The 18,060-nt window shown below is 36.7% G+C and overlaps 1 long non-coding RNA gene across 1 annotated transcript; it reads left to right on the top strand.

Moving 5' to 3' along the window:
* The first annotated feature begins 9,354 nt into the window (after positions 1–9,354).
* Positions 9,355–17,566, top strand: LOC115428038 (uncharacterized). The gene is made up of 3 exons (XR_003936578.1): positions 9,355–9,454; positions 15,862–15,871; positions 17,555–17,566. It is a non-coding gene; the product is annotated as an uncharacterized LOC115428038 (long non-coding RNA).
* The last annotated feature ends 494 nt before the right edge of the window (positions 17,567–18,060 follow it).

Genomic DNA, 18,060 nt, shown 5'->3' on the forward strand with positions numbered 1-18,060 from the left:
TGGAAGGAGATGAATGAACCGCTGCGTCTCTCTTGCCAACACATTTGCATTAATCCCGCCTTCCTCGGTCGCCCATTGGCTTTCTCACTATTTAAAGGTGCATCCCCGTCGTCTGATTGGACAGATTGGCTTGTCAATAAAAGCCCTGATCGCCGACCGTGCGCGCGCGCCTCTGAGCTCTCGCGTCCCGTGCTGCCGACTGCGCGCGGGAGTGTCTCAGTGGAGGGCGGGCTTTGTGAGTGTCATCAAAATGCTGAACAGGAGATCACAACAGGGACACAAGTGAGCGGGTTTTCACATGGAAATGATGGATTTGGGCAAAGGGATACTTCTGTATGTCATGCAAACATGTTGCCCTCAAATTAGCTCCATTCTTCACCTCTTAATAATTTATATTTTACCAGTTAACATGGATGACCGTACTTTATGAGGGACTGCATAGTGCATTTGTTCCTTGAGCCATATTTTTTATTCAGGGGGAATACACAAGTTCTAGTACACAGGTGTCAAACATGTGGCCCGGGGGCCAAATCCAGCCCGCGAAAGGGTTCAATCCGGCCCCTTGGATGAATTTGTGAAATGCAAAAATTACACTGAAGATATTAACAATCAAGGATGTTAAAATAATTTTAGGTCAATTCAATCTAAAAATGATCAGACCAGTAAAATACTATCATAATAACCTATAAATAATCTAAACTGTAAAATTTTCTCTTTGTTTTAGTGTAAAAAAAAAAAAAGTAAAATTACACAAATGTCTACATTTACTGACTAGCCCTTTATTTTAAAAAAATGTGAATAACCTGAAATCTCTTAAGAGAAGTATGTAGAATTTTAATAATCTGCCTGTTATTAAATGTTTTATGTATTTGTAGATCCACTGTGATCTCTAAGTTGTGATTCACATGTATAAATGATAAACTAAGGCGTACTATTGTTAACATTGCACTTGTTTCACTTAAGAATGTTCAAGTTGTTCATGGTTTTTCATTTTAAGTTCGAGTACAATTCCTAGATGTAAACATTTTCATTACGGAATTTTACTTTTTTCATCCAGAAGTTATTATTCTATTATTTATATTATTTTACTGGTCCAGCCCACTTTATATCATATTAGGCTGAATGTGGCCCCTGAACTAAAATGAGTTTGGCACCTCTGTTCTAGTAGATGAAGTCAGGATTCCATCTATGTGTATCACAAAGAATATGTTTGACAGGGTCAATTATTTCACAGCAATGTGGGTATGTAGATGATATTGTGTATTGTTTGTTATAATTACACAAAATCTGTTCATTTTATTTTCATTTCTTTTGGTTCATACCTGACATTATGGGCCTCCGAGTCAGTATGTGGAACTTTTAATTTGAGTCTGTTCCCCAACGAGTGATTTACAGTGTGACACTGCCCGCTATAACTAGAGTTTTCGCGCCTTTACCTCTTCCTTTTTGTTCCGGTTCTCTATGGGAGAGGTAAGCAGCCATACAGCCTGAGAAAATTTTTGGTTTAGCCTCTGCTAATTTAAATTTTAAATGAACTGGTTAGTTCAAAGTGTATGAGGTGTGCTTATAATGTGCTGAAACATTTCTGTGTCATTTGGTTTGTGCAGGGGCATGGTTTACGGGGGACGCTGACCAGAGGTTTTTGTGTTTTATGCCACTTTTGTCAGGAGCTGAAAAACAATAAACAGAGACTGCTTCCAAAGTTATATGTGCAAGTTTCATCCTTAAGAAAACACAACGCAGAGTCTGACACCATCAGTTACATTTGTAAGCTGAATTTATGCATGCTAAGGGACAAGGGCCCTGGCTCCAAAATAAAGCCAGCACCTAAATACCTTAAAGTTCTAATCCAGGTTATACCCACTGGGAGAGTCTCCTAAAAAGCCCCTTTTCCACCAACATTGCCAGGAACCTTTATTACCAGGAATTTATTTACCCTGGTGAAAGAATTCCTGGCAATCTGCAAGGTTTGCTTTTCCACCTCAAAGTTCTAGAAGTGTATTAAAACCAAGCTGGGTTGTTTCAATGTACCAACTTGAAGTCCTGAATTTCTTTTGAGCATACTCAGCAAATACATCCAACAAGGTCCCGGCTCTTTTTAGCATATCCGATGGCAGACAGACAATTGCAATGCAATTGTAGGAGCATGCTAAATGTTAACCCTTTCATGCATAGTGGTCACTACAGTGGACAGTTATTCTCCAGCTGTTCTCTTGTATATTCATGGGTTTGGTTGTTTTAGTTCCATATCAGTCACCACAATGGACACTTATGCATCATTTCATACACTGCAATTCATATCATTACTGTAACTCTGCTGTTCTTGATAAACCTGATCTGCAGTAACATGTTTGAGAGTAAATGAATTAGACTGTAATTAACAGTTATCTTAAACAAAAATGTTCTTTTGCATATTATCTCCTTGAAGTGAGTAATAACTAGTATTAGAGTATGTTAAAATGTGGAAAAAAACATCAGATTAGCTGCATTAAAAATGTTTCTATTTCATAGTTTCCACACAGTATATCTTTTTCTGATATTGTGTTTTAAATATAATTAATTTTAAATATGATTCTTTGCTTCAGAAATGAAACACATAGTGTCCAGTTGAGTGGACATTTTGTAACTTTATAAAAAATAGGTTCATTAAAAAAATTCAGTCACATTGTTTTTTCATGCCTAAACAGGAATAAAAACACTCAGGAAAAAACATCTTGAGTACAGTTTTCATAATTCATGCATCAAAGGGTTAAAATGGAAAATGGACCTCGTAGCTCCTCTTCTTTTGGTTCATTTTCCAAACTTTGCATCCACACACTGGCTCAAACATTGTAGGTGAACGTAAGTCTAGAACGCTACACATATTCCAGCAATCAGCGTTCTTCAGTACACAGCCCCGCCCCCAAGAGAAAATCCTACCCTCGGGCCAGGGGGCTTTTTCAATGAAAGGTGGAATTTTAGTGGAAACATGCTGAGGTAATGCTAGTAACGCTAGTTTAGAATTTTGAGAAAATTATCTGATTCAGAGATTTTAAAAAAAGAAAAAAAAAAAAAAAGACAAACTGTTATTGGGCCAAAACACAGTAATGTCCCGTCAGAGAGCGAACTTTCATTGATTGCCATTCCAACATGTATTTCAGTATAAAGTAGCTCCTTGTTTTGGATTATCCCATATGGTCCAACTAAAGCAAAAATTTCAAAGTAAAAATATGGGTCATTTAGCAACACTAATCATTCAAATTATCTCTAAAATGTCCTGTCAGAGAGAATTCAAATACTGTGTTTTGACCCTATGACATATGAACACAGGTTTATGTACATTTAGACAATAGATTCATTTGTCTGACACAAGACGGCAACTGAACAGTAAATGTTTTCCAATGTGCAGACTGTGTTAGAACTAGAAGAACATGGAGCTCAGACATAAACATTCCTTTTGATTAACATCTGTTCTCTTATTAATTTGTAGAATTTAACATTTTGACCCAATCTTGAAAACTAAAGTGGATTAGCAGTTTTGACTTAATTTTTCTTTATTAGTGAGTCAAATTTGGAAACGTTTCACTGTTTTTATGCTGGGAGCCTTTTGTTTGTAGACCAGTATAATTAGAAGTGTTGGGAAGTGTCATTTATTACATTTGATTGCTTTTTTATTAATTGCATAAGAAGTGTTTTAAATTTAGCAATAAAAGTCCTAAATACATTAGAATAAACTGAATAAGAATGGAAATGTTGTTGATTTAATGCTTGTTGTGTTCATTTCATAGATATAGTGCTTATTTTGTCAATTTGATTTAATGTTAAAAAGCCAGTATGTAATCTGAATCCCTGTTGATCTGATCTGAGGAGTCAACATGTACTTCTGTATTTGATCAACAACATTCTGTGGTTATGGTTTCTGAAGGGCTGCAATGGAGGATCAGAAAAGACAAATCTAGGGCTATTTTCATTCTTGTTGTTTCAAAGATGATGGACTCAGCTGTTGACACTAATTGTATGTCAACAGCTGAGTCCATCTACTAAACACATATGAGTGTTTAGTTTTGGTTCAATTACAAATTCTTTGTTTGAAGATCTAGTTATTTGGAAGGAGTGTCTCAGCACTGCTAGTTCTGGAATGTTTTGTCATTAGCTTAGTAGAACTGTGTTGTCAGTGAATGTGCAGGGTGCTCTAACACTAATGCATTTTTTAATCACTCATGCCACCATAATAACAGATGACATAATGCTCTACAAACAGGAGATTTTCTGCAGTTTCATTGGCCTGATATTTTCAAGACAAAAGCAAAAACTAATGAACCCCTTTAACATCGGGTTGTTCTAATTATTAATTGGAGATTGGGATGCACCGATACCGATACCAGTATCGGGCATCAGCTCTGATACTCAGTGTGTGTACTCGTACTCGTACTCGTAAAAGATATCCGATACAAATACACCAATACCACTTGTGGCCATGTGACATTCACAGTTCAGTGCAGCAGGTACGAGGAGGAGGAATAGTGTGTGAAGAGTGTGGAGATTTTTCAAAACAAATGACGGTGATAAAAGTAACGCTGACTGACAGTAACATTACAGACACAGACAGATACGGACACAGCGCTCTGTCCGTCCTCTGCGTACATTCCATCCGTTTTCCAGGTGCTGGTGGATGCGTACCCAGACAGAGAATACCACCAGGAGTATGGAGCGGTGCGGATCACCACCAGCGGAAGTGAAAACCAAACTTATCACTCATTTCTCTTTTCTCTATCTGCTGAAGCTAAGTTTTTAAACCTTATCAGTGAAAACGCTGCAATATTAATGTCATATTAGTGTTGCCTCTGTCGTCTCCATGTTTGTTATTACTAAATTTCTTCTTCTTCTTCTTAAAAAACTTTACTCTTCTTCGTGGTATTTGTCCAGTATGGTTGATTCAGAGCGGCGCCCCCTGGTGGATTAATTGAGAAACGCTCAATCCAACACATTAAATGTCAGTAGCAGCACTTTTTTCCAGTCAGACTAATGACAATGACAATAAAGCACATTTACAAAAGGAACTAAGAACTGGAATGGGATTATTAAGTACTCGTATCAGTACTCAGTATCGGCAAGTACTCAAATGTAAGTACTCGTACTCGGTCTGGAAAAATGTGGTATTGGTGCATCCCTAATTGGAGAAAGTAATTATTTGCAAAACTAGTTTCCATATCTACTTCCAGAACTAATGCATATGCAACAAAGTTACAAAACACAGTTTTGGGCATGAGCTATCAAGATCTACAATGCAAATTGAGACTTTGTGATGTGTGCTGACGTCTGTTATTCTGGATTATCCTAATTCTTTTGAATGCCACGGTAGATCTTCATTAGAAACTGACAGACTCCATTTTTCTTTCTCCCAAGCAACACAAAGTAGTAAGACATTTCCACTCTTATGGGTAACATTTCCATATTTCATATACTAAAGGCTCCAGGTGACAAAAAAACTGCCAGTCATTCTACAAATTCTCGCCACTAATGGCACAAATGTCAGGGAGAAAGTACAAACTGCTTAGAATTACTTGTGCCATTTTACTTATTATATGGAGGCACAGCTTCTAATAATGCCACACTGGCTGCATAATGATTGCATTCATTGATTTCTTGTGCTGACATGGTGTTACACTCTGTTGGTGTTATTTGCATAATCCATTGATTATACTAGTCACTGTTATTTTTATTCTGTTTCCTGGCTTTATATAAGGTATCTGTTAAAACACTGAAAATAGTTGGACATTTTTATAGTTGCACTAACCATTAACCAGCATTATTTATGACAAATAAGACACTTCCTCTTTTTGATGTATTATTGGCATTGACAAACAGTACAGAGCAAATAAATACAGTTTAGTCATTGTTTATATTCCAACTGTTTATTATGACATAAGTATTATTGTGTGAAGTAGGAAAACCTCAGAGGAGATGCACAAGTGGGATAATGAAAAGATAGTGATTAAGGAAAACAGTGTAATTAAAATAATGACCAGAGGCTGTTATTAACAGTGGGTATGTATGGGTAATACGAGACTACAAATTATACACCAGGATAATGAGGTGACAAAAACACCTGTCAAAAAATATGGGAATGTGATGGTATCAGTGAAAATGTTGATGGGTTGGCATGAAAGGTGTAATAACAATGAGGTGTGCTATTTGATTTTTTTAATATAAATTCTCAGAAATCATTTAAAACGTGGAAATGTCATTATACAAAACATAATGGAATAAAGTTCTAAACACATAAAAGCAGCAAAAAAAGATGTGACTACAAGAAATACAACCATGCTAATAAGATGTGGTGTGTTATACAGACAGACAGTAGATGGTTATTTGATATATTCCATAGAAATAGGTTGAAATTAAAACCAATATTGCAATAAATAAATAAAAACTGTTGAAATAATTGGTACCAGGAACATAATCATATCAGTTCTAACAGTCATACACAGGTGCTGGAGAGTTATTCAGTGGGTTCCTGAAGTGGCCGCGGGGTGTGAAATTATTAAATTTTAGGTCACATTGCAAACGATTCAATGCATGTATTGAGCTGATGCTAAAAGCAGTACTTCCAAGGTCAGTCCTGGCATGTGGTGCCTGGAGAACCAACCAGTCACAGGAGGGAGTCATACGTGAACAGGGCTTCCAATGCAACACAGATAGAGAGAAGCATAGCAGTGATGTTCCACTCCTCCTTTTATAGAGATACAGATACCAGTGAGTCAGGGATGGCCAGCCCTCCTTATTGTAGAACAGGGGGGTCAAACTCATTTTCTTTCAGGGGCCACATTCAGCCCAATTTGATCTCCAGTGGGCCGGACCAGTAAAATAATAGCATAATAGCCTATAAATAATGACAACTCCAAATTTTTTAGTGCAAAAAATAACATTAAATGATTAAACTATTTCTATTCAAAACAAAAAAGATGTGAATAACTGGTAAAAATTAAATTCCTGAAGAAAAATAAGTACAATTTTATCAATATTATGCCTCAACTTGATTTCTACATGTGCATTACAGATCAGATCTACCAAGACACAAAATAGGCAGAACATTGTTAAAATTGCACTTATTTTTCTTTAGACATTCCAGGTTGTTCATATTTGTTCAGGTTATTGACATTTTATTGTTAAAGGATATCAGAATTTAATGTTCTTTGCAATAAATCAAAGAGAAAAAATTGGTGTTGCCATTATTTATAAGCATAATGTCATATTATTTTTTTCACATTAAACCAAGAAATACATTTGGAGTCATTATTTCTAGGTTATTATGCTGTTATTTTTGAGTTTGATGCCCTTGACTGTTAATATCTTCAGGGTAATTTTTGCATTTTGCACTTCGTAAATTCATCATGTGGGCCAGATTGGAACTTTTGGCGGGCTGGTTTTGGCCCCCAGGCTGCATGTTTGACACCTGTGTTGTAGAGGATACAGCAGTGAGTATTACAGGTTTCCTCTGTTATAAACCTTAATGATAAACTGTATCTAAAGGCTTAAATGTGGAGGCTGCAGCATTTCTAGCAATTACATCCACATTGTTCAAAACTGAAAGGGAAGTCAACTCTTTCATCACCTTCCTACAAAGTAAAAGAAAATCTGCTTCATATAAAAGAATTTCTGCAGATTACAGTGATATTTCTTGATCTAAAGAAAAACAATAGTATAAATAAATGATATAATCGTATTGTTAACATAAAGGGGAATTTAACAGCATACAGTAATGACATGATTTAAATTATAGAACTGATAAACAAGACAGAGCTCAGGATAGATCCCAGTGGTACACCTGATGTAACCGGCAGGAAACTACACTGAGCTCCATCCTCACACAGTGGCGTCTGGAGGGATAACTTCCACCCTGGTGTATATTATGGTCTCTACAGAATTACAGCACTATTGGATAACCTGTTTTCAAATTAGATGCTTAACCCATAAAGATCCCAGTGCTACTTTTATAGCAGTTCCCAAATGATTTTTTTTTGTCTATTTCTACTTTTATTAACTGATTTATCACCAATGTTTTTTTTTTTACCTCTGCCAAAGAAACGAGGTTATGTTTTCATTGGGGTTTGTTTGTCTGTCTGTAAGCAAGATAACTCAAAAAGTTATGGAAGGATTTTGATGAAATTTTCAGGAAATGTTGATACCGGCACAAGGAATAAATTATTAAATTTTGGTGGTGATCGGGCAGGGGAGGGGAGAGACTGATCTGCCTTGGCGGAGGTCTGCACTCTCCAAGTGCTTTTCTAGTTATAATATTGTCCTCTGTATTTTGGTGTAAATCATGTATTTTTCTATATTTCATTCACAGATCATGCAGATCACAGGTGTCAAACATGCGGCCCGGGGGCCAAAACCGGCCCGCCAAAGGTTCCAATCCGGCCCGCAAGATGAATTTGCAAAGTGCAAGTTAGGGGATCAAACTCAAAAATAATATCATATTAACCTATAAATAATGACAACACCATTTTTTCTCTTTGATTTAGTGCAAAAAAACATTAAATTATGAAAATGTTTATGTTAAAAAACTATCCTTTAACAATATAATGTGAATAACCTGAGCAAATATGAACAACCTGAAATGTCTAAAGAAAGTTAAGTGCCATTTTAACAATATTCTGCCAGTTACTAAATGTTTTGTGCCTTTGTAGATCTGATCTGTAATGCACTTGTATAAATGATAAGTCAAGGCAGAATACTGATAAAATTGTACTTATATTTCTCTACAAATTTCTTTTTTTTTTTTTTTTTTCTTAGGTTATTCACATCCTTTTTGTTTGGATAGTTTGTAAACGTAAATATTGGCATAATTTCATGTCATCTTTTGCACTAAAACCATTTGGAGTTGTCATTATTTATTGGCTATCATGCTGTTATTTTACTGGTCTGGCCCACTTCAGATTAAATTGGGCTGAATGTGGCCCCCAGAGGAAAATGAGTTTGGCACCTTTGATGTAGATGTTCATGAACACTCAGTGTAAATTCAAAGTTAATTATATCAAATCTGAGAAAAATGAAGAAAAAGTTACTTTTGGGGGATTTAAAAATGAGCGCAGGCCGTGTACAGTAAACAAACATATCAACACGACCAGAAAGATGTCGAACTGAGATCCGCAAGCTGTTGTCACTTTGGGCAGAGGACTCTATCCATGCTAACATTTGTGGAACGGTGAAAGACAAGCCAACTCTGGAGAGGTTAGCAACACTGCTATGCTCAGGTATTTCCGACACGCAAGGTATATATTACTCTATACACTGCGCTGCCTCACCGCCCCTTTGATTCTAGAATGCAGGTCCACTGTGTAAAAGTCCAGCCTGTCTCACTTCTGTTTTCTCCTTTGTCTTGGCTGAGGAAACTGGTCAATGGTGGAAAGAAAGGTAGAATCAGAATTTCACCTTTTTTCCAGGATCTCTGTGTAAAAGTGGCTGCAGTGTTGAAATTTGAAGAGAATAATTTCCAGAAATGGTGGAACTTTTTGAAAAGGGACTGTGTGAGTTGGTGAGAAACTGCTGACGAGGACTTCAGGTCAGATGACAAAGAGAGTAGCCGTATAGTTTAGAGCTCCTGCAAGTCGGTTAAAAAAACCCCACTAAAATCTATCAGACGACTGCAGCTGATCCAGAATGCTGCTGCTCGAGTCCTCACTAAGACCAAGAGAGTGGACCACATCAGTCCAGTTCTGAGGTCTCCACACTGGCTCCCTGTCTCTCAGAGAATAGACTTTAAAATTCTCTTACTAGCATATAAAGCACTGAATGCTTTAGGCCCAAAATACATCAGAGACCTTCTAGTCCAGTATGAACCATCCAGACCACTCAGGTCATCTGGTGCAGGTCTGCTCTGTGTTCCAAAAGTCAGAACTAAACATGGAGAATCAGCATTCACTTTCTATGCTCCGTATATCTGGAACAAACTACCAGAAAATATCAGGTCTGCTGAGAGTCTGAGTTTTTTTAAGTCCAGGTTAAAGACTCACCTGTTCACTGCTGCCTTTGACTAAAAGGCTTTTGACTTTTTAAATTTTATATTCTCCTCTGAAACGCTGCACTGAAGCTCTTATTTTAATATGTGCGTGTTTTTATATTTTTGGATTTTATATGTTGTTTTCTTACTTTCTGTTTTTAATCACCTTTTACATGTTTCTTTTATAATGTTTTAAATGTGTTTCTTTTTCCCTGTCGTATTTCAGTGTCCTGTGTGAAGCACCTTGAATTGCCTTGTTGCTGAAATGTGCTAAACAAATAAACTTGCCTTGCCTTGCCTCAAACTAATTGATATTAATCGATATATAAGTGTTTTGTATTTTGTAATGAGTGGAAATAATTAACGTAAAAGCTGCAAAATGAAGAAATCAACACAAGAACAGGCTGCAAAGTCAACCATCCCTGAACGCAGCGAGGTTGAACCTGGAGACCACATGGTGGCGGAGGGTGATCAAGACCACACCGAGGCTCTCCGAGCAGGGCTAGCAAACATCCGCAGAGACATAAAAAACCTCCACCGAAACATCAGAGAGGAGCTACAAGAATTTAAGAATGACAAAGACTGAAATGAAACATGAACTGACTTTGCTCAGAGACGATATATACCACAAACTCAGAGAAAATGAGAAACTGCTGACATATTTACAACAACTAGCATTCTCAGTTTTAGGGATGTGAATCGATAAGAATTTAAGGATTCTGATTCCATTATCGATTTTGCTTATCGATCCGATTCCTCATCGATTCTCTTATCGATTCTCATTGGGTGAGGGAATAAAAGAGTAGAAACGGGTGTGTTTGCATTAACTGTCTTTTATATTTCCATCTCTCCACAGAAAATATAACATATACAGTATGTACAAATAATAATAACAGATGACGCTGGGCCCGGTTCGAGGGGGGGTGGGGGCATGCAGTGAAAGTGAAACTAAAGTAAAATGTCCAAATAAAAGAGGCTATAGAAGCAAAGGTGTCAGAAAAGTGGGCAGTGATGACTGGGAGTACAGTTGGTGTCAGCTGCTGCCTTATCGATACAGACAGCTGCCTGTCAGCCAGCTTAGCCCATAAAAAGAAAAGAAAATTTAAAAAAAGAAAGTGAAACTAAAGACGCTTTACTAATTCCTCTATTGCCACATTTCCACTATGTGGAACCTGTTTGACTCGGCCCGTCTCCCCTTGTTGTGCACCTCATTTCCTTTCCCCTACCTTCGGAAACTTGTATTTGAGGGGCCACGACGTTTGTTGCCCACACCGGAACCAGAACTGGGCCTGGCATTCACTCTGCCGTTACATTCACAAGCGTCACTGAGTAGCGTATCAAATACGTGACAATCCTGTAAAAAAATCACATGCTGCGTGGACAAATGTTTGAGCATATTGGGGGGATTCCACCCTTTTGAACAAATGGAAGCTTTGCCAGTGTTCCAGTGGACCTGGTGTCATCTTCTCAGACCATTTCTGCCTCAACACCATGTCGGCTATGTTCTAACCAAAACAACGCAGCACACGCCTGACGTCATCGTGCATGCTCAACGAAGGCGGAATCGGTAAGCAGAATCGTTAAGCAGGCAGGCAAATGATTCCAAAGAATCGAGCTACTGGGATCCGGTTCTCAAAAAGAACCAGTTCTTGATTCCCATCCATACTTAGTATCAATATTAGTAACATGTGCTCTGTCATCATCATGTTTGTAATTATTAACTTTCTTCGTCTTTTTTTCTCAAAAAACTCTTTTCTTCTTCTTGGTACTTGGCCAACATGTTAGTATTAGGACGTATAAAGGCTGTGGCATTTACACCGTTTGCATTCAGACTGGTTATGTATGTACAGTTACCATAAATGGACCTTTACCTGATGTCAGTGAACAACACATATTTGATATAAACACATGAGCATGTGTAGATCTAACATACTGCACCTTTAATTGTGACCATTTTATTATGAATGCCTTACTACTGGGCTGTTGCTACTGAAAAATAAAAGCTCTAAGTGCTTAGATTAGAAGAAAAGCGAAGCTGTGCTGCAGCCTGATCAGCCAAGGTCAGCCCAGGCCTATCTTTGGAATTCACATAACCTTTATTACAAGGTAAACGTCAATCACCTTGTGGGATTTCTGCAACACACATTTGCTGTATTCTTTGGTGTGTGTCCTTCAGTCCAAGGCAGGCTTGGCTCTTTCTGACTCAAAGACACTCTGATAATTAGATAACCATTCACACTGCACCGTTTCAGCTTGGATGTATAGAAGTATTTTACAGAACCATACAACACTGGGAATGTTTGGAGCCCATCAACGACGTAATGGGCAGAATCTATTCTTTCTTTTTAAGTAATTCTATCAAAATCTGCTTCAATCCGTCTTACTGTCTCTCCTTCCTCTAATTCAAATATGTATTATTGAAACTGCATTAATTGATTTAAAATGAAACCCGTGCCCTCTAATTGAAATATGCTTTATTGAAAATGGCATGAATACGGTATGAACCCCTCTCCCTCTTACCCCTATGAATATTCATGGCTGTGTGTGTCCATCAGCAACAGAAGGTTGCCACGGGAGACAACCCATCGAGCTTGTCCTCAGCCTCTCATCCCTCTCTTCTCTCTTTCATCTTTCCCCTCCTCTGTCACCATACTTCCATTTATCCCCTCACTTTGGCACTGCGTCTGTGATCTACTTTCCTTGACCTCTTTTTTACCTACTTATTGACACTAATTTTATTGTCACCACGTTTTTTGCCGCTTCACATCACTTGAACTGAAAAGGTCTCAAATAAATTAATCTTCAAATTAGCCTACTACTGGGTAACTTGTTCAGTATGGTCCAAGCATTTGCCATTATGAACCCCCTTGAAACTGTAAGGCTTGGTTTTCAACAGGAATCTGGTGCAAGTATGTGTGGTCCTCTATGACTTATATTTATTTTATTAGTTTTGACTATTTGATTTTATTGTTTTATTTGTAGCATTGTTTTAGCTTTATGTACTTATTTATTGTTTTTAGTGTATTTTCTTTTATTTGGTCTTACTGGTTTTTGTTATTTTAGTGAGGACTGGTGGAGCTAAATAGAGAATATTTGTTTTGTTGTTTTTGGAAACATTCTTTTTCTTTAAATGTGATATATATATATATATATATATATATATATATATATATATATATATATATATATATATATATATATTAAGTGGATTGGATTGAAGTTCAGGGTCTCTGTGCTAATGATGGTGCTTAGTTGGTTCTTCTTGTGGACTTTCTAAGAACCAGTTTAGTTTTTCACTGGTTGTGAACCACTGTGGAACTGCATCATTACACCAATGAGCCATAAAATTAATTGATAATAATATTGATTATTTCATCACATTGGCACCTTTCACTGGGTTGGACATATACTGTTGTACGTAGATTTGGAATAACTTTTCAGACACATTCCTCTTTTTATTCCTATTTATACACATCGGGTGCAATGATTACATGCTGAGTCACAGTTGCATGTTATCTTTCAAGAATAAATCACATTGTCACAATCATTTCATGAGAAGACGTACAAATACTCCGTGCACTATGCCAAAGAAATTTGCAATTTCAGCAACAAAGTTCATTCTTTTTACTTTAGAGATGTGTCCAGTGATGAAAACAAACTGTCTTTGACTCTGACAGCTGTTTCTTAACAGCTGTCATCTTCAACTCAGCCTTGGAATTAATTTTCATCACCGTGAGAGGTCGGTAGATTGACTCACTACTCCCTCCAGTGGTCAGATATATCCACAGTCATCCATTGGTCTGTACAATACAGTACACTTACATTCCCATCATACGGTCAGAACTCTTCATTCTAAACACTGTAATAATAATTTTAGGCCATTTCTGAATATTCGAAAGCAGAAATACTACTCATAGTGCCTGTAATAAACTCCTGTTATAGAATTATCTTGAATGATTTCAATCTTGGTGACCATCTGAAGACTTTGTGATGAAAAGTTGTCAAAATTGTGACTTTGTCCAACATTGATGTCCTGATTGTGCCACAAATGTATATCTTACATCTAGGGCTGCGCAATTTTGGCTAAAATTAAAATCCTGATTTTTTTCCTGTAAAAACTTGATTTTTGATTTCGATTCGGGCTGGTTTAGGCAGCATGTCAAGTGTTTGTACCTGGAGGACTCTGTTGGTTCTGTAAATTGGCTTGAGAGTCTGGTTTCGACTAGCTGTAGATGTAAAGTGTCATGAGATAACTTTTGTCATGATTCGATGCTATACAAATAAAGATTGATTGATTGATGTTATTTTCATGTGCAACCTGCAGTGCAATGCACTGGTCCTACTCTGCTGTGTGATGGAGTTTGAGGTGCTGAAATAAGTTGGTCGTGCTGCTGCCTTTGACTGATACCACCTTCAGGCTGAGTTTGCAGCGAGGAATGGTTTGGTCTCCATCGGAAACTTTGAAGCTGTACCAATTCTACACAGCCGACTTGCTCTTGCTATTTTTAGCCACAAACTTCTCACTCTCCTTAGCAAACGGCATTTTTGTACAGGTGTGTGGAGACCAAAGACTGAGGAGACCGCTCTCACAGTTAGGAGGAGGAGCCTACGGTGGCCTGGAGGCACACAGCCCGGAGACATGAGAGAGATGAAATTCGATTTGACGATTACCTTTTTTAAAGATCATCCTGATTAAATAATCCGATTTTGATTTAAAATTGATTAATCGTGCAGCCCTACTTTTAACAGAAATGGACGAATACCCCCCCCCCCCCCATGTATCGAGGCTCTTATACCCTATTCACAACAAGAAGTTCCTTTTTTTTTTTACCTTGTATTTGCTATTGTTTCATCATGAAATTATATACTATTAGTTGTTCTCCAGCACACAAGTGGACACTAGCAGTGATAGTTTACTGCAGGGGTGTCAAACTAATTTTAGTTCAGGGGCTACATTAAGCCCAAGTTGATCTCCAGTGGGCTGGACCAGTAAAACAGTAGCATAATAACTTGTAAATAATGACGACTCCAAACTTTTCTCTTTGTTTTAGTGCAATCAAAATTAAATTATGAAAATATGCACATTTACAAACTATCCAAACAAAAATGATGTGAATAACCTGAAAAAACTGAGATTTATTGAGAAAAATAAGTGCAATTTTAACAATATTACACCTCAACTTACCATTTATACATGCATATTATGGATTGGATCTACAAAGGCACGAAATATTTAATAACAGGAAGTATAATGTTAAAATTGTACTTACAAAATTTCAGGTTTTTCAGATTTTATTGTTAAAGGATAGTTTGTAAATGTTAATATTTTAATAATTTAATGTGTTTTTACACTAAAATAAAGAGAACAATATGGAGTTGTTATTTATAGGTGTAATGTAGTATTGTGTTTTTCACAATAAACTAAGAAAATTTGGAGTCATTATTTATAGGTTATTATGCTATTAATTTACTTGAGATCACATTGTCCTGTATGTGGAACCTGAACTAAAACGAGTTCGACATCCTTGATTGTTAATATCTGAAGTGTAATTTTTGCAAATTTATCCCACGGGCCAGACTGGAACCTTTGGCGGGCCAGTTTTGGCTCCCGGGCCGCATGTTTGACACCCCTGGTTTACTGGTTTGAGCAATATCAGAAGAGTCCTTTATCTGCCTCCAATAAAACCTTTAAACTGCACCTCACCATGATGTGCCCAGGACTGAGAAAGCTTAGCCATCACTGCTTTATAATGGCTTTTTTTTTTTTTTAACATTGCACCTTCATAATAACAAGGGCACACCAGGAACATACATATATGCTGTGATTCCAGGCCTATTCCCTGGGTGAGCCATGATACAATCTTATCCATACTAAGTGATTGGCAAGTTGGCAACCTGATAATGAAATTCAAACCTGTATTCATGTGTCGGTGTGTGTTGGAGATTGTGTGAGTGTGGTGTGTAATTCTGTATGACGGCGTCCTGTAAACTGTCTAATTGACCTTTTCACACTCCATGAAGGAGAGACCCTCCTCAAACCCTCTTCCGGCTGCTATTCCTTCACTTCTTTCCTTTTTTAATCCTTCTCCTCCGCTGACACTCACTCTAGGTCTGTCCTCTAAGTGCTCCTCTATATTTTGAGCCAGTAATTCACACCAAAACAGTAAGTCTGGCATCATCAGAGGTTTTCAGTCATTCTTTAATCTGCTGATCGTATTCTGATAGTTTTGATCATTTTAGTTCAGGGGCCACATGCAACCCAGTAAGATCTCAAGTGGGCAGGAAACAATAAAATAATAAGTTAAAATGAAGACAAGTCCAAATGTTTTACTATGTTTTAGAGCAGGGGTGTCAAACTCATTTTGGTTCAGGGGCCATATTTAGCCCAATTAGATCTCAAGTGGGCCAGACCAGTAAATAAATGACAAATCCAAGTTTTTCTTTGTGTTTTAGTACAAAAAGCCCCAATTAAATTATGAAAATATTTACATTTTACAAAAAAGATGTGAATAACCTGAAAATACTGAAATTTCATTTGAAAAATCAGTGCAATTTTAACAATAATATGCCTCGACTTATTATTTATACATGTACATTACACACAATGTTACATAAGCATTTAGTAACAGGCAGAATATTGTTAAAATTTTGGAGTTTGGAACTAAAATTTGAACAATTTCTACAATATTCCATCTCTTATTATTAACAGAACTACGGATCATAGTGGATCCATAAATGCACAAAACATTTAGTAACAGGCAGAATATTGTTCAAATTGCACATTTCGGGTTGTTCATTTTTGCTTTTATTTATGTTTTCATTTACGTTTTATTGTGAAAGAATAGTTTTGTAAATGTAAATATTTTCAGTGTAATGTTAATTTTTTCACTTAAATTTTTTCCCACATAATTTTTCACGAAGAAAATTTGTTTCTGTCATTATTTATGGGTTATTGTGTTGTTATTTTGACTGTAGATCATGTTGGTCTGTATGTGGAACCTGAACCAAAAGGATTTGGACAACCTGGACTGTTCAGGTTCATTTTTGCACTTTCATCCTGCGGGCCGGAATGGAACCTTTGGCGGGCCGGATTTGGACCCCAGCCCACATGTTTGACACCTGTGCTTTAGAGTGGAAAAAAAGTACAATTACATTATGAAAATGTTTACATCAACAAACTATCCTTTTAAAAAATGTGAATATCTTGAACAACCATCAACAACCTGAAATGTCTTAAGAAAATAAGTGTAATTTTAACAATATTATGCCTCACTTTATTATTTACACATGTGCATTACAACATACAGATTGCAGTAGATGTACAAAGGGACAAGACACTTAGTAACAGGCAGAATATTATTAAAAGTATACATCTCTTAAGACTTTCCAAGTTCATATTTGTTATAATATAAATTAAATTTAAACATTTTCATGTAATTTTACTTTTTTACACTAAAATAAAGAGGAAAAAACATGGAGTTCTCATTATTTATGTTATTACCAGTATTTTACTGGTCTGACCCATGTGAGATCCATTTGGTCTGTATGTGGTTGCTGAACTGAAATGAGTTTGACACCTTTGATTATTAATATCTTCAGTGTAATTTTTGCACTTCATGAATTCATCCCATAGGCTGAATTGGACCCTTTGGTTAGCCAGGTTTGGACAGCAGGCTATTTTAGGTTATATATTTTAGTACTGCATTTTAAAAGTCACATTGGGTTTAACCCTTTTATGCATAGTGGTCACTACAGTGGACAGTTATTTTATAGATTTTCTCTTGTATGTTCATGGCTTTTGTTGTTTTAGTTCCATATCAGCCAACACAGTGAACGCTTATGCATCATCCCATACACTGACATTCCTGTAACTTTCCTGTTCTTTTATCTAAATCAATTACTAATTCTTATTAGACTGTAATTAACAGAATTTTTTTTTTAGTTTTTTTTTAAACAAAAAAGTTTTTATTTTATTTTATTTTTTCATATTATGTGAGTGAGTAATAACTAGTATTATAGTATGTTCAAATGTGAGAAAACATCAGATTAGCAGCATTAACCTCCTGAGACCAAGG

The sequence above is a fragment of the Sphaeramia orbicularis genome, chromosome 11 (genome assembly GCF_902148855.1).
Source record: "Sphaeramia orbicularis chromosome 11, fSphaOr1.1, whole genome shotgun sequence".
Lineage (NCBI taxonomy): Eukaryota > Metazoa > Chordata > Actinopteri > Kurtiformes > Apogonidae > Sphaeramia > Sphaeramia orbicularis.